Genomic DNA, 21867 nt, shown 5'->3' on the forward strand with positions numbered 1-21867 from the left:
CCTTAAATCTGAAATACAGATACTCCTTGTTTAACAACTGTTTGGACTTATGACCTGCATTCGAACTTATGATGCAGGAACATGAGCAACAGTGCAGCCTAATGGTGGCTTCTTCTATAATACAAGCATATTTTAATTTTTGCCGATTTTACTGTACTGTAGTTTTATGTTTTGTTATACACTACAGCACTACATGTAAGAGTTATGCAAATAAAAGCAAAGTCATCAAGTTGGAGTTGCCTTTAATCATTTCTTTATTCTGAATATTATGATGTACATACAATATACAGTAGAATTCCTCATTTAGCAACCAATTCACTTAACGGTATAATCACAGGAACGGAACTCGATTGTTAAACAAGGAATATCAATACTCCAATACTCGGTTCATGAATTCTTGATTATGAGTTTAGGGGTGAAAGGAAGTAGATTTGGACTTGGATTTGAAATGTAGTATCGGAGTTGTAAGTATGGGTCCCTTGCCCCATCTGATGGTAGGAAACTATTTGGCGCTCTGTATTATTCTATCACAACTTATGGATACATGGTTGAGAATCCAGTATTAAGTGTTAGACACAAGCAAATATTAGTATCTTTATCAATAGTTGGCTCACCCCTGAGACAGACTCAGAGAAAAGGGAAGGATCATGATTAAACTGTATGATATTGTTCCCTTGCAGTCTTAGGGGTAGAAAAAGGAATAATATCTCCTCAAAAAGAACCAATTTATCTTTAGGCCAAGAGTACCCTTTGCATTTGCCTGGCTAATGAAAGAAGTTATATTACACATGGGACCATCAGAGCCCCTAATGAGTCAAATTAGTTCTCTTGAAAGAGCCCCAGGGGCCCTCTCAATTGCATCCTGGCACAGCAGGAAAGCCTGGATCCAGGCCTTGTTTTCTGGGACATGTGGCTGGCTGGAGTGGAACAGGAAGCCTTCCTTCTTCCCAGTTGATATGGCTGGACTGTCAGGGGATGCTGCAATCCTTGCAATCATGGAGAGGTGTAGAGATTTAGTGTTGGTGGCACTAGGTAAGGTTTTGAGGTTGTAGAACTAAGGAGCTTTTGAACGGGTGGTGTGGGATGGGAGCAGCTTTCTGGTTTCTTTGTCTCCAAGCACATTAAAACCTGAAACTAACCATTAGAAGAGTAGTTAATTAAGCCCCTGGCTTTAATTTTTAGGGACCTATATCTGCTTGAAGTTTCATTGTGAATTAAGAATGCTAGGCTTTTGGTTTCGTTTTTGTGTTGCTGGAGATTAAATCCAGGCTCTTGTGCATGCTAGTTAAGCACTCTACCACTAAGGTACATCCCCCATTGCTAGGTTTTTAAATTGTCAGGCCTTTAGGAGATGAAGGTGGATTTCATGGTGAGGAGAAGTTTTTCCACCCTAGTAATGAAGCTTACTTGGTATCAGTCTGTGTGAAACAAATGAACACATAGCAGAGTACCTATCCAGGAGCTTCCTTAAGATAACAGTATTTGGGGCATCAGTCTGCATTGCAAAGGAATGACAGGGTGGAGGGTACATTACCAGGTCTCCAACTTCCTGACTGCTATACCTGTATTCTGACCCTTTGGCCTTTCTCCAGAACTGTACTGTTTAATTTGGCAACTACTGGTCATATGTGGCCACTGAGTCCTTGAAATGTGTTTGCTCTGAATTGAGATGTGCTTTAAGTGCAAAACAGACTCCAGATTTAGAAGATTTAGTATGCCAAAAAGAGTGTAAAATATCCCATTAATAATTTTTAATATTGATTATATGAAGAAATGATAATATTTTAGAAATGTTAAATAAAAGGTATTAGTAAAATAATTTCACTTGTTTCTTGATACTCTTTCCAAGTGTGGCTCCTGGGAAGTTTTAAATGACACATGGTTCTCATCATATTTCTTTCGCACAGTACTGTGTCAGATCATCAGTGGGAGAGATAGGGTAGTAAATATGTGCTCAGAAGCTGCAAAATCCAAAACCTGTACACAGTCCTCATTTCTGAGGAGCCTCCCTCTACATTCAAGGTATTAAAAATTGAATTTTCCTTGGTCAAGAGGTGGACGTACCATATTCAATTCAGTCCAGAACTTTCAGCACCAGAGATATATGAGAGACAAGGTCCGAGGATCAAATAAATTTACCAATTCAGAGTCATAAACATAGTGTTAATTTCCAGGAAACAGTAGCAATGTTGATAGCCAGTGCTTAAATGAGTGAAATGGGTTTGGAAAAACTGTTTTATCTCTTGAGAGATATGAGCAAGGCTTGAGATCAAACCCTTCTTCTTTAGAGATCAAACCCTCTGATGTGCCCATTAGATGCAGTGCTGGCTGAAGACGAGGGAAGCTGATAATGGTGCACTATGGTCACTGTGTGTAGGCCACAGTATTCCTGACAGGATCTCATTCTTCCCAAGCAGCATGGGACCCTGGCGGCCTGTTTTGAAGTGAGAAGAGGACTTTTCTCCAAGAACAACTGGCTACATGCTGTGGGAATACTCTACACATAATCAATGTTGCCTGAAAGGTTGCTTGTGTCCATGTCAGACACCGTTGGAATATTAGACTTTAGCTAGCAACAAGGAAGTTGGGACAATAGAAAAAGTGAGACAATAGAAAAGTGAGACTGTCAAGAAACTGGCTTTCCAACACACTCGCTTTTTTTTTTTTTTTTTTTTTGGTACCAGGGATCGAACTTGGGACCTTGCACTTGCGCAGCAGGCGCTGGAACCACTGAGCTAAATCCCTGGCCCTCCAACACACTCGCTTTGATGATCAGTCTCGACCTTTCTTCCCTGAGGTGATTTTGCCATGTTATTGGGACCTGGAGAGTGTTTGTCATCTCTGATTCTGTGGCATTAAGCATCTTGATTCATCTATGCACCCAGAAGGTTATCTCCTGGCACATGGCAGCATTTGGGATCTCCTTGGGTTTGAATGTTGACTGTCACTCAATGGCCCATGTGTTAAAGGCTTGGTCATAGAATATTAAGGAGGTGGGGCCCAGAGAGAGGTCATCATGTTATTGAGTTGTACACTCAAAAAGGACTGTAGGGATTCAACTCTCTCTCTCTCTCTCTCTCTCTCTCTCTCTCTCTCCCCCTTCCTCCCTTCCTACTCTCCCTGTCCTCCTTTCTCTGTCCTTCAATTGGAGATGTGACTGCTTGCTCAGAAATGTACTTCTTTCACTGCCATCCACTGTCCTCACCAGAGGCCAAACCAATGAGGCCTGCCTGATATTTGACCTTGAACCCCTAAAACTATGAACTAAATAAATCTCTCTTTATAAATTTGTTGCCTCAGTTATTTTTATTTCTATGGGGGGGGTGTACCAAGGATAGAGGGCCAGGTATTTAGTTCAGTGGTGCCGCTGCCTGCTTTGGAAGCACAAGGTCCTGCATTCAACCCCTGTACCAAAAAACAAAACAAAACAAAACAAAACCAGGGATCAAACTCAGGACCTTGTGAGCAGTGCTTATGAAGCAGGCACAGAGCCACTGAGCTAAATCCCCGGCCCCTCAGATATTTCAATTATAGTAATACAAAGCTGACTAATGTAATTTTAATCACCCCTGGCCAAAACAGTCAGTGGGCTTTATTTATTTCATTCAGGTTCCTGCTTGGTGTCCTATTTTTTCTTTTTTCTCATTCACTGTAAGCTTCAGATCTCTAGACACAAGGATGGTGGGTAGCTCCAGCCTTGACTCTAGGCTTTCCCTCAAGGACTTTGGCTTAAACTTGTTCTACCAGATCTTTATTTGTACTCCCTCAGGTACCTAAAAATAAAAAGAGTTAAAATAGAAATCCTGATTGCTATCTTTTAAAAGATCTCCTACCTCAAAAAACTAGGACTGGAAGTCCCATTTGACCCAGCTATTCCCCTACTGGGTATCTTCCCCAAAGAATTAAAAGAATCATACCACAGTGATATATGTGTACCCATGTTCATAGCAGCACAGTTTGTAATAGCTAAAACTTGGAAGCAGACCAATTGCCCATCAACTAGAGACTGGATAAAGAAAATGTGTTTTTTTCACAAAATGGAGTACCACTCAGCCATAAAAAATGAGAAATTAGAGACATTTATTGCTAAATGGATGCACATTGAGATGATACTCTTAAGTGAAATAAACAGGGCACACATGTAAATACTGAATAGTTTCTCTAGTGTGAGAAACTGGAAGTGTAAATAAGGACTAAAAGGCATGATAGATAATGTGAAATAGGAAGAAAAGGGGCAAAGGGGAGGGGGAAGTGGGAGGGGGAGGGGACAGGAAAGAAGGAAATGGAATTAATATGAGAAAATTAAAAAATGGAAACAAAGTCTTTATAAATAGGAAGGGATGGAGGGGTTGAAGGGAGGGCAGGGGAAGGGGGAAAAATAAGAACCAAGAGATTATGTAAAGGTGCGTATCTCCAATGATGAATGTCATTATGCTGTACACCTAAAATGTACCAATAAAAGGATATACAAAAAAATAAAATAAAAATCTCCTAAGAAGATAATCCTTAGCTGGCATCTGGTAACTTGGACTTGGGGGAAGTTCTTACACCTCAGTGACAAAAAGGGCTTGCTGTACCTAAACCAATAGCACAAGCAATGTGTTTTATGCTAAACACCTGAATAATTCTGGAATTATGTGGTAGGCAGAGGGTGCCTGTGCCCCGAGTAAAAACCCTGCCTACTGAATCTGTAATGAGCTTCTCTGGCTGACAACATTTCACATGTGTCTTCCCGATTGCTTGCTGAGAAATTAAGCACGTCCTGTGTAACTCCATTGGGAGAGGATAATTAAAATCTTACACTAGGTTTCCTCTGGACTTTTCCCCATTTGCCTTTTATATGTGTGACTTTGTATCCTTTGGCTGTAATAAATCATAGCTGTAAGTATGGCTGCACGCTGACTCCTGAGTCCTCCTGGTGATTAACTAAATCTGGGAATGTTCTTGGAGACCCTTGCACATCAATCAGCATATCAGGTAAAAGGTGTACAGAACCCATTAGAGGAAGACTTGAACACAATTACTTTTTAGTTTTCTCCTTGTCTTATCCTCCTCTTTTGCCTACTTTTCCCTCTTTCTCTCCCTTCCCACCTTCTTCACTTTCTCCTCCTCCTCTCCTCTCTCCTTCTTCTTTTTGTGGTGCTGAGGATTGAACCCAGGGGCTTTGAATTGAGCTACATCTTCAGTCCTTTTTAAAAGTTTTATTTTTGAGACAGTCTTGCTAAGTCACTAAATTGCCCAGACTGGGCTTGAACTTGTGATGCTCTTGCCTCAGCCTCCCAGAGGGCTAGGATTATAGGTGTGCGCCACCATGCCTGAGTCTGATTGTCCTTTATAAGAAGTTAAGGAGTTGGAACATTTGAATACATGAAATATTACAGAATGTGGTTGGGAGACCCAAAGCACTAGAGTTGAGGCTAACTGGCAGATGAGGCAGACTTCTCAAAAGACCCCTGTGAGAAAAGGTTATATGAGTACCTTCTAAAGAGGTTCACAGAGGAAGACTAAGGGAAGTTTGAAGGATTCAGTATAGAAGAAAGACATTCCTTAACAAAATTCAAGGCCAGATCTTGCAAAAAAGAATGAGACAAGGGCTCATCTTGCCTCAGTCACATTAGCTGAGGAGGCTAAAATCAAGAAAACAAAACAAAACAAAAACCCCAAAAGTTTAGTATTAGTACAAGGACAAACTGCTTTCTTAAACAATATTGCTCTTGATAAAACTGCAGTCAGGAATCATTTTAGGGACAAAAAGTTCATGAATGGAGAGTGAAAAAAGGATTGCATCATTGAGCAGTATTTTTCTTATTCTACCCTTTATGTTTTTTTCCGTAAGTAAAAAATTAACCTCAACCCTTTATTTTCATACATAAAAATAACTTGAAAAGATCTATTAACCTAAATATGAAAGACTAAAACCATAAAACTTTAAGAAGAAATTAAAAGGGAAAATGTTCATGAATTTAGGGCAGGCAAGAACTACCTAGGATACAAAAAACATGATATACATATATCACTGTGGTATGATTCTTTTAATTCTTTGGGGAAGATCCCCAGCAGTGGAATAGCGGGGTCAAATGGGACTTCCAGTCCTAGTTCTTTGAGGTATCTCCATACTGATTTCCACAGTGCTTGCACCAGTCAACACTCCCACCAGCAGTGGAACAGGGTTCCTCTTTCCCCACAGCCCTGCCAGCATTTGTTATTGGTTGATTTCATGATAGCAGCCATTCTTTCTGGAGTGAAGTGGAATCTCAGTGTTGTTTTCATTTGCATCTCTCGAATGACCAGTGATGTTGAACATTTTTTCATGTATTTATTTGCTATTTCTACTTCTTTGTCTGAGAAATGTCTGTTCATTTCAGACGCCCATTTTCAGATTGGGTCTTTAAATTTGGGAGAGGTCTGATCTTTTTAAATTCTTTATAGATTCGAGATAGTAGACCTTTGTCTGAGGCAGCACAGCTTGTGATAGCTAAAACTTGGAAACAGCCCAAATGCCCATCAACTGGAGACTGGATAAAGAAAATGTGGGTTTTTAAAAATAAAATGGAGTACTACTCAGCCATAAAAAATGAGAAATTAGAGACATTTATAGCTAAGTGGATGCACATTGAGGTGATACTCTTAAGTGAAATCAATAGGACACACATGTATAAATATGAAATAGTTTCTCTGGTGTGAGAAACTGAAAGTGTAAATAAGGACTAAAATGTATAATAGGTAATGTGAAATAGGAAGAAAAGGGGCAAAGGGGAAGGAAGTGGGAGGGCTAGGGGAAAGGATAGAAGGGAATGGGATTAATATGAGAAAATGGAAAAACAGGAACAAAATCTTTGTAAATAGGGAGGAATGGAAGGGTTGAAGGGAGGGCTGGGCAAGGGTGAAAAATAAGAACCGAGAGATTATGTAAAGGTGCACATTTTCAATGATGAATGTCATTATATTGTATACCTAAAATGTACCAATGATTAGAATGAATAATCGATAATGCAAAATAGGAAGAAAAGGTCCAAAGGGGTAGGGGTAGTGGGAGGGGCAGGGGAAAGGAAAGAAGGGAAAGGAAAAATGATGAGAAATGGAAAAAATGGAAATAAAGTCTTTGTAAATAGGGAAAAGTGGGGAGGGGGGAGGGAGGGCTAGGAACGGGGAAAAAATAAGAACCAAGATGCATTATATAAAGGTACAATTCCCAATGAGAAATGTAATTGTGTTGTATACCTACAATGTACCAATAAAAGAATTTAACAACAAAAAAATCCCATGATGTATAAAAGAAAAAAATGGTAAATGAGATTCCATCAAAATTTAGAACTTTAAAATACATCATTAAGAAAATGAAAAGTAGTCCTTAAACAGAACATATTTATAATACATATAACCTATGACCAGAATATATAAAGAACTCTTACAGCTCATTAATAGACAACCCAATTAAAAAGTAGACACAAGAAGATGATAAATAGCCAGTACAGCACAAGGAAAGGTGCGCAACACTAGAATCAGAAAAATACTAATCAGTATAATAACAAGATTGTATTACACACTCATTAGGGAGCTGAAGTTAAAAGTTTTAAAAGAACAAATGTCAGCTTAGGTGTGAACCAGTTAGAACTTTCTAATACTGCTAATGTGAATGTAAAATGATAAAGCCATTTTGGAAAACAATATAGAAATGTCTTGTATTGCTATTAAGAACCAACAGTTCTGTTCTTAAGTTTTTACTTGAGAGGAATGAAAACACATGTTCACACTAGATTTGTACATACAAGTTGAGTATCCCTTATCTGAAATTTTTCGGACCAGAAGTGTTTCAGATTTTGTTTTGAAATCCACTTGATCTGCAAAGAGGATAGCTACTCCTGCTCTTTTTTTGGGTTCCTGTCACATGGAGTATTGTTTTCCACCCTTTACCTTTCAGTCTATGAGTTTATTTTTGAATTAAGTATGTTTCTTGTATGCAGCATATTGTTGGATCTTGCTTCTTGACCCATTCTGCCAGTCTATTTCTTTTGATTGGTGAATTGAGACCATTAATATTGATAGTTATAACTGGTATGTATTGACTTGTCATTGTCATCACTTTTTCTTTTGTTGGATTTTCTCCCTTTGCATTTAATTTCTTGTCGCGCCCAATGGATTCATTCTGCTGGACTTCCTACAGTTGTGATCCTCCTATCTTTTCCTAGGATATTGTCTAAAATTTTTTGGAGTGCTGGTTTGGTATTTATGAAGTTCCTAAGGTGTTCTTTGTCATGAAAGTATCTTATTTCTCCATCAATTTTGAGATAGTTTTGCGGGTACATCAATCTGGGTTGGAGGCTGTTTTCCTTTAGGGCTTGAAATACATCACTCCAAGCTCTTCTTGCCTTGAAGGTTTGCATTGAGAAGTCTGCTGTGATTCTGATGGGCTTTCCTTTGTATGCAAGTTGTTTCTTTAACTTCTTGTAGAATTTTGTTCTTCTGTTGGTTTTCTGGAATCTTAACTATTATAAGCCTATATGTAGATTTTTTTTGATCAAGGCTAGTTGGAGTCCTATATGCTTCCCTTATTTGTATGCCAAGTTCTTTTCCCCTGCTTGGGAAGTTTTCTGCCATCACTTCTGTGAACAGTTGTTTTTTTAATGTCATCTTCATTCTCTCCTGTTTCTTCATTGACTCCAATCAGTCTTATGTTATTCTTCTTTGCATGGTCTAGCAGCTGATGGATTGATTTCTCATGGTCCCTTACTATTTTAAAGAAATTTTTCTTTTCCTGATCACTAACTGCAATCTTATCTTCTATATCTGAAATTCTGTCCTCCCATTGGCTCATTCTGCTGTGTAAACTTTCAGTGGATTTTTTAATCTCCTGGAAGTTTGTTTGCATCTATTTTATGGATTCCATTTGTTTCCTATGTTGAGATTCCATCATGTTCCTCAGCTCCTCTATTTTTTTTTTATCTGTGTCCTCTCTAGACTTATTAATCATGTCTTGCACTATGGGCATAATCTCTGCTGTTATCTGAGAAATTATTTCTGATTTCATTTTTTCCAGATCCTCTTTCATTGCCAGTTCAGGGAGTCCAGGTGGTTGAGTATCCGATTGTTCCATCTTGTTTCCCTTTGGGGTTGCTTTAGGTAATCTGGGAGTCTGTTTTTGAGACTTGTTTAAGTGTCTTCTCATTTCCTTGGCAGGGATGGGGTGGGGTGGGTGCTGCTGGCGCCAGAGTGGCACTCCTCCTCACTGCTGGGGGTGATGGTATGGTGGCCCAGAAGGTTTACCTCCACTATGCTGGAGGCAGCTCTGCTCCTCGGTGCTGGGGGCAGTAGTACCAAGGCCTGGAAGTATTCTACCCTTTAAAATGCCAGTTGCTTATATATGAAGGGAGTACTTCTGTCTCACAGAAAACCAGGGTTCAAATTCCCAATAGGAAGGCAGCTCCCAGCCAAGGCATGGTGGCACACTTGTGATCCCAGGGCCCTAGGATGCTGAGGCAGGAGGATTACAAGTTCAAGTCCAGCCTGGGAAATTTAGCAAGACCTGTGTCAAAAAAAAAAAAAAAAAGTCTCAGTGTGAAGGTCCTGGGCTCAATCCCCCCCAGTACAACAGGGAAAAAAGAAGAAACATGAAAAGAAAGGAAAAAGGAAAGAAAGAGGGCATCTCCTGCAGTTATGAGCACAGTCATTAGAATCAGATGCTTGGTTTTGAGTTCTAGTGCTAGTTATTAGCTACGTAATCTTGGATAAATTAATAACCTCTTTGTGCTCTCATTTTAAAATGCAAATAATAATTATAATTACTTCATAAGGGTTACTGTAAGGACAACCTGGATTAATCCATATGTGTTAATTACTTTTCTCTCGTTGCTGAGACAAAATACTTGACCTTCAAAGTTAGAGAGGAAGGGGTTTATTTAGCTTACAGTTCATAGAGGTTTTGGTCCACAGTTGGCTGGCTCCAAGACAGGGATGGCAAACAGGCATCACAGAGAAGAAACAACATGATGCACACAAGGTAGCAAAGGCAAGGGAACTTCATGGCATCTTTCTGCCTCCTTTATCCCACCCAGGCTACCAGGATTAGGGCAGTGCTATACCACTCACATGTAGTGGTTTAGTTACCACACTCTCTTAATCCCAGCATCACACATTCCAGATTCAGCTACCTCTGACCAAATGAGGCTTTGGGGGTTCCCAGACCCAAACCATAACACCATGTAAAGAACTTATATAGTTCCTAGCATATAGTATATTCTCAAGAAATGTTAGCTATTATTAATATTACTATATGACAATAATATGGGTTCTTGTGCTCTCAGAAAGTCAAGTCATAGGTTGTTATAAAACCTTGAGGTATACTGGGCATGGTAGGACATGCCTATAATCCCAGAACTTGGGAGGCTGAAGCAGGAAAAGAGCTGTGAGTGTGAGGCCTGGGCTATATAGTGAACTCAAGGCCGGTCTGAACTACAAAGCAAGTCCCTGTTTCAAAACCAAATCAGGGCCTGGGATTTAGCTCAGTGGCACTGCATCTGCCTCGCAAGCACAAGGTCCTGAGTTCAATCCCCAGTACCTCAAAAAAAAAAAAAAAAAAAAGCCAAACCAAACCAAACCCAAAACAAAAACCTTGAGGTAAAATAGTATGCCTTATAAATGTGATAAAATAGAATATTCTCTAAGAATCTAGCTAATACAACAACAAAAAAGGAATGGCCAAAAGTGTCCAGAAATTTCAATGTAACCAGTTTGAAGTTACTGTCATATCTTAATCAAAAAAGTTGTTATCTGCCACCCCTGCCTCACAAGGGCAAGTTCCTGAGTTCAACCCCCGGTACTGGAAAAAAAAAAGTCGTTATCTAACTATAGCAGAATAAAACATTTTTTTCCAGGACTTTTTGCTTTATGATCTAGTTAAAAAAAAAATGAGGCCAGGCATGGTGGTGCACACCTGTAATCCCAGTAATTGAGAGGAGGAGGCAAGAGTATCTCAGTGAATTTAAGGGCAGCCTAAACTACATAATGAGACTATGTCTCAAAAAACAAAGCCAAACAAAACAAACAAAAGATTAAAAAAAATTGGAAGACCTGATGAAGTACTCTCAACTGTCCAATTTACAAAAGACTGGCATGAAAATTATCCAACAGTTCACGACCACCATCATGTCCTAAAAGAAAAAAATGTTTTACAATTAAAAAATAACAAATAGCATATCTCAGAACAAACACAGTTCTTCACATAAGTCTGATAATCTAGGGAAATATTTCTTTCTTTTCCTCAAAAACAGATGAAAACGTCCTTAAAGACAAGCAACTGTCTCTGATCCAGTCCTTGGGATAAGAAAAGTCACAGAGGCAAACTTTGGTGGCACCCATTGTCCAAGGCAAAAGACTATCTAACTTTGACCTATTGTTTAGAGTTGCAACACCATTTCTAAAGTGAAGAGAAATGTGGGAGATTTAGGCATTGGTTTTGAGTACTTCTGGTTACTATGGTCATGAAAGTTGACAGCATATTCACTGGACATTTATCTGTTCCCCTTTCTTTTGATTTCATGCCCATAAAGCAACTTGATCCCAATGTTGGGTCTGTCTACAGGGAGAGAATGAGCTGACCACAGGAACTTGAAATATTTCTGGTAACTCACTGAAATGGCTTTTGAGTCTGGCTGAGCTTCCCATGTAGCTTCATTGTGAGAGAGGGAATGTACTGATTATCCACCTTCCAGGGGGTATTGCTGTTTTATTTCTCCTAGTATGCTTTTTAATTTGAATTCTTGTGTTTGTTTTGGTTTCTTGTGTTTTTTAACCAACAAGTCCTGGCCTGATCATTCCTAGCCACTGAGATGATGAAATTTCTAGATTGTTAGTCAAGGTACAAGCTAAACTGCTGGAACAGAGACTCCAAAATACAGTGAATTCAGAAAAAAGAAGCTTCATCCTATCTTCTAAGACTGAGGAAAGAGATCCAAAGGCTGTGCTCAGGGCCTTGCTCATGGAAGCAGAGATCCAGGTCTCATTCAGAAACATACATTTCTTCCATCTTCTTGCTTCATTATCTCCCTAGCTGTTTTTCCTCGCACATGATTGAAATTGGCTTCCTCCATGTTTATATTCCAGTGTGTGGGAAAAGGAAAGAAAATGGAGTCCAGGGCCAGGGACTCCAGCTTTAAGGAAAAATCTGGAAGTCACGCATGATTTCTGTTCATATCCTGTTGGCCCAAATTTCATCATACCATCTTATGTAGCTGCAAAGGAGATTGGAAATGTTTTGAAATTTCATCACACAATCCCATGTAGCTCCAAGGGAAATTGGAAAAGTTTTGCTCATTGCCATGCCCTATGCCCAAGAATATATAATTTGATTTGTATATTGATTGATTTCTTTGAATAATACATCTGGATTTAAGAATGATCACTATGAAATATGCCTTAACCTTGGTACTTTCCTTTCAACCAGAGGTAACTCCTGTACTGAAATCTGTGTTAATCATTCTCTTGCTTTAAACAATTTTTAATACATGTGTGTATCTTCAAAAAATAAGTATTTTTTGTTCTACTCATTTGAGTATCATCTAAATATATTTATTCTTTTTGTGAGTTGTTCAGTATTGCTTTGGAGAATTGTCCAGGTTGATGAGTACAGCTAATACTGCATTTATTCTCACTGCTATGATGGTATTCCATTTTATGCACCTACCACAATGTATTTACCTGTTTTTTTTTTTTTATCTTCAGTTGATCATTTTATTTTATTTTTTTTCCCCATTAACTTTATTGGTACATTTTAGGTGTACAATAGAGTTACATTCATCATTGGGATCTTGTACCATTACATGAGTCTCTTGGTTCTTATTTTTTTCCCCTTCCCTTGCCCTCCCTTCAACCCCTCCACCCTTCCCTATTTGCAAAGACCTTGTTTCCGTATTTTTCCTCTTCTCATATTTTTTTCCTTTCCCTTTTTTCCCTTCCCCTACCCCTCCCAATTCCCCTGCTCTTTTAGACCTTTTCTTCCTGTTACACAGTATCAGTTATACATTTTTAAAATTAAAATATTAAGATCTAGGAGACATTACTACAGATTTTACAGAATTTAAAAGGATATAGAAAGCACATTACAAAAATCTTTTTTGAAATAAATTTGACAACTTCTAAGAAGTAACTTAGAAAACAAATTAATGAAACTAACTCTGGGAGAAATATAAAATTTGAATAGCACCTATTAAAGAAAGTATATTCCTAGCTTGAAAACCTACCTATATGACAACAGCAGGCTCATAAACATTTTAACTGATAAATTATATCAAACAATTAAAGCAGAAAAAAGAAGGAACACTTCTCCCCTCATTTTAGGAACTCAACATTGTGCTAATCCTAAAACTGGATAAAGATAATAGAAGAAAAAAGTATGGACATAGAAATTTGTTTGACAAAACAAACTATTAGAAGTCAGATCTGGCAGGATGTAGAAAGTGGTTTTGTTATAGGGATGGCAGTGTTGGTTCAGCACTGGAAGATCCACCCCCAAAAGTAATCGTTTTAACAGAGGAAAGGAAAAAGCCCAATGATCCTGTCACTAGTTGGAGAAAAAGTATTGGACCAAATTCTACAGCTGTTCATGGTAAAAGCTATCAGGAGACTAGAAGTAGAACAGAAACTTCTCAACAAATTAAAGACATGTACTCCATACTTTCAGCGAGAATGCCTTGTATGAATGGAGAAGATACAATGCTTTCTCCTTAAGGTGGGGAACAAGGGCAGATATGCTTACTCTTTATCTGTCCATTAAACTTTGAAACCTAGTCCCCACCAAAATAGTCTGGCAGTAAAATGACACAACTAGGATAGGATTGACATGGCAGAAGCAAAATCTTTATATGTAGATGAAATGATCATCTACAGAGAAAATACTAAGAAATCTCTAGGAGCCCCTAGAACTTGTACTTGAATTTAGCAGGATTAGAAAACACAAGGTATATATAAAAATTCAGGTCTGTGTATACTTGCTATAAATGAAGAATTGGATATTGAAATTTAAAAGTTATGTAGGAGTACAAAGGACCTAGAAAAGTTAAAAACAAAAACAAAAACAGTGTTGGAAGACATTTAGCATCCAATTTTAAGACTTCTTCTAAAGCTACAGTAATCAAGGCAGTGTTGGTGTAAAGAAAGACATATAGATCATTGGAATAAAACAGAGAATCTAGAAATAGAACCACACATATATGGTCCACTGAGTTTTGAAAGATTATTTAACATTAGCATTTTATAGAATATAAACTCGATTCAACAGCCAAGGAAGAGATAGTGTCTTCAGCAAATGGCCCTAGAACACCTGGCATCCGTATATAAAAAATTAACCTCAACCCTTTTTTTCCATACATGAAAATAACTTGAAGGGATCTATGAACCTAAATAAGAAAGCCTAAAAGTATAAAACTTTAAGAAGAAATTACAAGGGAAAATATTTATGAATTCAGGGTAGGCAAGAACCACCTAAGATACAAAAACCATGATGTATAAAAGAAAAAAATTGATAAATGAGATCCCATCAAAATTTAGAACTTTAAATGACATCATTAAAATGAAAAGTAGTCCTTAAACAGACCATATATACAATACATATAACCTATGAGCAGAATATATAAAGAATTCTTAGAGCTCATTAATAGACAACCCAATTAAAATGTAGACATAAGAAGATGATAAATAGCCAGTATAGCACAAGGAATGGTGTGCAACTCTAGAATCAGAAAAATACTAATCAGTACAATAACAAGATTGAATTATACACTCATTAGGGAGATGAAGTTAAAAGTTTTAAAAGCCTTGTCATGACTTTTTCTTTTTGTTGGATTCTCCCTCTTTGCGTTTAATTTGTCACGCCCAATGGATATATTCTGCTGGGTTTCCTGGGGTTGTGATCCTCATTGTCTTTTCCTAGGGTATTGTCTAAAAGTTTTTGGAGTGCCAGTTTGGTATTCATGAAGTTCCTGAGGTGCTCTTTATCATGAAAATATCTTATTTCTCCATCAATTTTGAAAGATAGTTTTGCAGGGTACATCGGTCTGGGTTGGAGGCTGTTTTCCTTTAGGGCTTGAAATACATCACTCCAAGCTCTTCTTGCCTTGAGGGTTTGCATTGAGAAGTCTGCTGTGATTCTCATGGGCTTTCCTTTGTATGTGATTTGTTTCTTTTCTCTCACTGCTTGTAGAATTTTATTCTTCTGTTGGATTTCTGGAATCCTAACTATTATATGCCTATGTGTAGATTTTTTTTGATTAAGGCTAGCTGGAGTCCTATATGCCTCACTTATCTGTATGTCAAGTTCTTTTCCCCTCCTTGGGAAGTTTTCTGCCATCACTTCTGTGAAGAGTTTTTTTGTCATCTGCACTCTCTCCTCTTTCTTCATTGACTCCAATCAGTCTTATGTTATTTTTCTTTGCATCGTCTAGCAGCTGCTGGATTGATTTCTCATGTTCCCTTACAATTTTAAATCAATTTTTCTTTTCCTGGTCACTAATTGCAATCTTATCTTCTATATGTGAAATTCTATCCTCACATTGGTTCATTCTGTTGCGCAGACTTTCGATGGAGTTTTTAATCTCTTGGAAATCTGTTTGTATCTGGTTTATGGATTCCATTTGTTTCCTATGTTGGGATTCCATCACGTTCCTCAGATCCTCTATTTTTTTTATCTGTGTCCTCTCTAGATTTATTAATCATGTCTTGCACCATGAGCACAATCTTTGCTGTTATCTGAGTAATTATTTCTGATTTCATTTTTCCCAGATCCTCTTTTGTTGCCAGTTCAGAGAGTCTAGGTGGTTGAGTATCAGAGTGTTCCATCTTGTTTCCCTTTGGGGTTGCTCTAGGTGATGCAGAAGTCTGTTTTTGAGGCTTGTTTATGTGTCTTCTCATTTCCACAGAGTGGGGTGGGGGGAGTGCTTCTGGCACCCATGTGGCTCACCTTCTCTGCCCTAGGAGCTTGGGCTGGCAGCGGGGGAGCTTCCTTCTGCGTGCTGGGACCAGCTCAGCTTCTCTGCCCTAGGAGCCTGGGATGGAGGCGGGGAGCTTCCTTCCGGGTGCTGGGACCAGCTGAACTTCACTGCCCCAGGAGCCTGGGATGGCGGTGGGGGAGCTTCCTTCTGGATGGTGGGACCGGCTCCTGTATTTACCTGTTTTGATGGATTTTTTTCCTCCAGTATTTTGCCATTTGGAACAAATATGTTGTGATCTTTCCTGCACAGTGTTCCTAAAAAAATATGTTCATATTTCTCGAAGATAAATATTTAAGAATGGAATCACAGAAATTGTGAAATTTACCAGGTAATGTCAAATAACTGTCCAATGTCATTGACCCAGTGTATGCTTATTCAAGCTATGTAAGAAAGTTCCTATTGTTCCATCTTTTTATTGTGTCAAGGGACAAAATTACAACAAAGTTACAAGATTTTTATTGACTTTATTTTTGATTCTAGAACTAGGCAACACCAAAGGATAAGTGTTCTAAGAGGTCTAGCAGAATAGGTTTGTTTTATAGATAGAAAAGGGCTTGAAGAAAGCCGAAACACAAATCAAAAGTAGACTAGTCATTTCAATTTCTTCACATGTAAGGCAAGGACAGGCTCTGCTAACTTGCAGGGGAGCAACTAGTACCTGCATGGTGCTTGAAGAGGAAGCCAACACCTCAGCAGGCAGGATGGAAACACAGGCCAAGTTTCTCATAAAGCCAGGCCTACCATGGCCTTTTCAGCAATGGACATACATTCTTTTTATTTATTTTTTAACATTTCTTTAAGCAAATTAAACATTTTGAAGTATTTGTGCTATAGTCTGAATGTGTACCCAAAAATTCATGTGTTTGAAACTTTTCTTTTTTGTAATGCTGGGATTATACCCAGGGCCTTATGCATGCCAGGCATGGGGTCTACCATGGAGCTACATTCCCAGCCCTGTTAGGAAACTTAATACCCAATCCTACAATGTCAAGAAGAAGAGCCTTTGGGAATTGTTTAAGTAATGAGAGTAGATTATCCATTATATAGTAAATCAACTATTTTAAGAAGGTTTGAGAGAGTCATTTTTCCCTTTTTTGCCCTTCTGCCATGTGAAGACACAAATTTCATCTTACCTTGTTCTTCTACCTTCTTTCATGGAAAGATACATATACAAAAGGCCCAGATCACATGCTGGTACCTTGACTTTAGGCTTCCCAGATCTTACAGTGTGAGAAATAAATTTCTGTTCTTTATAAATTACCTGGTCTGAAAAAAAAAAAATAAATTACCTGGTCTGCAGTACTCTGTTGTAGAACAACACAAAACAGACTAAGATAACTTGTGACAGGAACACAGAATTGATGTGCTAGCTGGAATATAATTAATTTGATTAAATGGTTATACTGAATTCACATATTGAAAATCACACAGTAAGTGAAACAACTATAAATATGAGTAAGGTTATATAATCATAATTATTGGCAGAATCAAAAAATATTTATTGTATGATAAATTCATTTAATAGCTTTCTGTAATCTATATTGGTTGGATAACTGTTGACTACTATAATCAAAAGTAAACAGAGGAACTAGAAAACACATAAAGCTAGGTGTGTTCATTGCTACTGGAAGATCAATGCTACTACATCCCCTCAGATGACAGAGTGAGGAGATATGTATGTTCACACTAACCTGTGTACATATACATACTGATAAATATAAGTAACCGTCTCTATCTACGTTAAGCATGAGTTCATACTGATGTCTCCCACTCAAATCCATTTATTTTTTTTATTTTTTTTTTTATGTTAACAGCTTTATTCAGGTATAATTTATATATCAATGTTTTACCTGTTTTAATTATACAGTATAGTTTTTAATAAAGTTATACAACTATGCAATGATCTTTGCAATTCAGGTTTCAAGCATTTTCATCACCCTAGAAAGTTCTTCACGCCTGTTTCTAATCAGTCTCCACACCCATCCTAGCCTCTATATGCTGTCTCTATAGATTTGCCTTTTCTAGAAATTTCACATGAATGTAATGGTAGAATGTGTGTGCCTCACATCTTTCACTTAACATAATGATCTTAAAGTTCACCCACCTTGTAGCACGTAGGTCATGACTTACGTAGGTCAATCCGTATGTAGGTCATGTAATTATTCCACTTCACTTACCTGTTCACCAATTGATGGACATTTGGATTGTTACCACTTACTGGCTATTATAAAGAATGCTGCTATGAACATTCATGTACAATTCTTTCCATAGACACTTATTTTCATGCTCTTATATAGATTCATAGGAGCTGAACTGATAGGTCATATGGTAAGTTTGTGTTTAACTTTTAAAGAAATTGCCCAGCTGTTTTCCAAACTGGCTGTACTACTAGCAGTATACAAGGGTTCCAACATTCACTCTTTCACCATTAAGGATCATGTTAGCTGCAAGCTTTTTATAGATGTCTCTTGTGTCTAGTAGTATTTCTTGACTTGAAATCTATTTTACCTACTATTAAGTTAGCTACTGTTTATATTGTTCTCCATCTTTGATGTCCTCGAATCCATTTAAATAACCATAATAAGATGAAGTTAGATATGCCCTCTGCTTCAGATACAATTATTCAATTATAAACGTTTTGTCTTCCCATTTTTGAAACTGACTGTGATAAAGAGGGGGGTCTGCCTTTGCAAATAAAATACCTGCAAACACCTTCAAATAGTAAAAATTACTAAAAAAAAGACAATCATCATGCTTATGAGACACAGTCTATGAAAATCTTTTATTTATGAATTAATACAGGGCTTCTGGGAGGAAACTACATGATGTAGGGGTATGTAAAATATTATGACTCATCCCCTGGTCACATTTGAGCAAATGGTGCTCAAAACTACTCCCTTTTCAAAACTTTCACCATAGGCACAACAAACAAACCTGCTCACCAAACCTCATGCACAATTTTAGCTTAACCCGCTCTTCCTGAGCCTTTCTTTTATTTTTTTTTGGTACCAGGGATCGAATTTGAGACCTTGCACTTTCGAGGCAGGCGGCAGAACCACTGAGCTAAATCCCCAGGCCCCTCCTGAGTCTTTCTTTGTAGTCCTAGGAGGATGCTGTTCACAGGAGGAAGCCTCCTGTAATAAAATGTTTATTTTAAAGAAACGAGCACTATAAAGAAACTAGAGAAACCAAAACAGTGTTCATATTAAAAATGACAAAAGCAATCTAATTGGATATAAAATCTCAAGAGGACCAGGACATAAATTCTAAGAGCTGATGTGTTGTCTTGTGTTGTAAATAGCTCTGTTCTGGGGGTTGACATTGTTGGAAGGCAGACTACATTTCAGTTAAATAGAGACATGTTGGGCTACATTTATTGGTTGCAAGAAAGATCTGTTCCAGCTAAATTCTAAAGAAACCATGAAAACAGACAACTGAAATGTTCCAGAAAACAATTAGTTTTAGGGGTGGGTTCCCAAATCTAGGAGACTGTCCAATAGCTAAAATGAGTTTACCCCTAATTTCTTTTCCTTTGTTTTAGCTGTTGTTGGATAGAAGGTCTGGTAGAGAGATACGTAAGGAAAAGGATTGTTTTTCTACCATTTACAGATGGGTCCTTGCCCTTTGTACTGGTTCCTGCAAACATTGCTACCATACTCAAACATAAGAGAACCTGCTTGGAAATTATCCAATACCTGTGCTTTCCTTTTAGTAGCTTCCAACACCATGGGCCACCTGGCAGAGTTAAAAAAAAAAAGGTCAAAGTCAATTTTCTTTTTTCTGCTACTTAGATTAAAAGGCAAATTAATAAAATAAGTCTGGGGGCTAGACACCCTGGGATTCCTTTTCTTCTTTTCTTTTTTTTCTGGTATTGGGGATTGAACCTAAGGACTTGTTCTAGGTAAGCACTTTACTACTGAGCAATGCCCCCAGCCCTTTTTATCTTATTCTGAGACAGAGTCTCCTTATGTAGCCCAAACTGACCTTGAATTTGCAATCATACCTCAGCTTTCCGAGTTGCTAGGAGGATTACAAGTGTGTTCTACTCAGCTCTGGGGTTCCTATTGCCCTACTTACACTTCTCTTTCTTCCTGTACTATTATTCTTTCTTTAAAAAAAATTATGGTTAAAATTTTATTATTATTATTATTATTGGTACTGGGGATTGAACTGGGGACCTTGCGCTTTCGAGGCAGGTGCCGGAACCACTGAGCTAAATCCCTGGCCCTATTATCACAATTATTACACCTCTCGTGAAAGTTTAAATGTTACAGCAAGGTGTAAACACTTCACTTGAGAAAGAAGTGATACTTCTTCCCCTTCAAGAGTTACCCCCATGCACCGGTACTGACGGTACCCTGTCCACACAGAGTGACTGGGGTCCCTGCATGGGCCAGGCAGGGTAAAGGCTGCCTGCTTGCTGGCCTCCTCCCTTGTTTAACAGCTAAGGGTAGAATGCAAACCCCAGCTCAAATGGAGAGATATTTACATACATTTTATACAAATATACAAGAAACCAGCAGTCTAGGCAACATGATTTCCACTCCCAACACTCTCCCAGACTGATGGATTTTCAGGAGAAACAAAATGAAGAGTTAAAAAAAAATATTCTTCTCATATTTGAGCAAACATCTGATTTCAGGTTTTTTTGTTGGTAACAGGAATTGAACTCAGGACCTTGCACTTGCCAGGCCAGCACTGTGTTGCTGAGCTAGAAATCCCCAGCCCTGATTTCAGGTTTTTTTTTTGGTACTGGGGATCGAACTCAGGACCTTGTGCTTGTGAGACAGGCACCAGAACCACTGAGCTAAATCCCCGGCCCTCTGATTTGTTTTGAAAAGTGAAATTTTATAACAATCACAAAGAGAAAAGACTGTGCATATGATAGTTGTAGGATAGGGTAGAAGAGAAGGGGATGCAAGAGGCTGGGGAATAAAAAGGAGAAAACAAATTAGAAAGAAGGAGACTCACAGTAGTGCCTTGTCCAAAAAAAAGAAGTTAAGAGTCACTGCGGCACTAGGGATTGCTCTTGTCATATATTTACTACCCCTACCATGGTTATCACTGAATACAAAATTAGATAAATAAAAACACATTGGATATTATAGTAAACAAGCGACAGAAATAAGATGGAAACGATATGGAATTTAAAAAGACTGTACCCCACCTGGGCTGGGTCCAGAGCACCTCCAGGGGTGGACAGCCAGCACAACGCACTGACAGAGAGAAGCCAGACTGCTTTGTCTCTCATGCACAACAATGTTAAGGGTGTGGGTGGGTTGCTAACTCTCTTATGGACCCACTCTCACATAAGCAGCCCCCAAAGAAAAGCAGAACAAGCCCACACACAATCACAGTCCCGTCGGTGCCACTGCACAAACTTACCTTCTCACTCTTATCCTGCAGTCAGAGTATGTGTCCCCAATCACGGAGGCAGTGCCACTCACGGGATCCTCAACTCCTTATTAACTGCAAGTGAAAAATAAAATTCAAAGAATTCTCAGATCACTTGAGATCCTTCCTTATCAGATCAATTGCCAAAAGCTGCAATTGATTACATTGAATATCATTCCACTTCTGTCTGCTTACTCCATGGGTTTGTAAATTGTGAAACAGGTAGGAAGAAGGAGTGGGATGGTATCATCTAGGGCTCAATCTCCTCAGATAATCTGATCCCAAATAATCAAGAGTTGACCAGGGCCAGGGATTTAGCTCAGTGGTTCCGGCACCTGCTTCCCAAGCGCAAGGACCTGAGTTTGATCCCTGGTACCAAAAAAAAAAAAAAAAAAAAATTGATCATGAGCCCTTTTACAGAGAGCCAGGCACTACTCAGTCAGAGCAAGTGCCAAGATTTATTATCCCTGCCTGTTTCCTGGTGATTTAAAGA

The 21867-nt window shown here is 38.4% G+C and overlaps 1 long non-coding RNA gene across 2 annotated transcripts; it reads right to left on the minus strand.

The window, feature by feature from the left end:
• Window positions 1–5958: 5958 nt before the first annotated feature.
• Window positions 5959–21763, minus strand: LOC101705462 (uncharacterized). 2 transcript variants are annotated; one of them, XR_015449316.1, is made up of 6 exons: window positions 21539–21763; window positions 21366–21449; window positions 19676–19715; window positions 17114–17246; window positions 9906–11147; window positions 5959–9523 (listed from the first exon to the last, which is right to left on the minus strand). It is a non-coding gene; the product is annotated as an uncharacterized LOC101705462 (long non-coding RNA). The 2 variants fall into 2 exon arrangements; XR_002393078.2 differs by having other exon boundaries at window positions 5975–9523; window positions 11068–11147; window positions 21539–21750.
• Between the last annotated feature and the right edge of the window lie 104 nt (window positions 21764–21867).

The sequence above is a fragment of the Heterocephalus glaber genome, unplaced genomic scaffold, assembly GCF_053883595.1.
Source record: "Heterocephalus glaber isolate CG9 unplaced genomic scaffold, H.glaber_assembly_v1.0 deba00000676, whole genome shotgun sequence".
NCBI lineage: Eukaryota > Metazoa > Chordata > Mammalia > Rodentia > Bathyergidae > Heterocephalus > Heterocephalus glaber.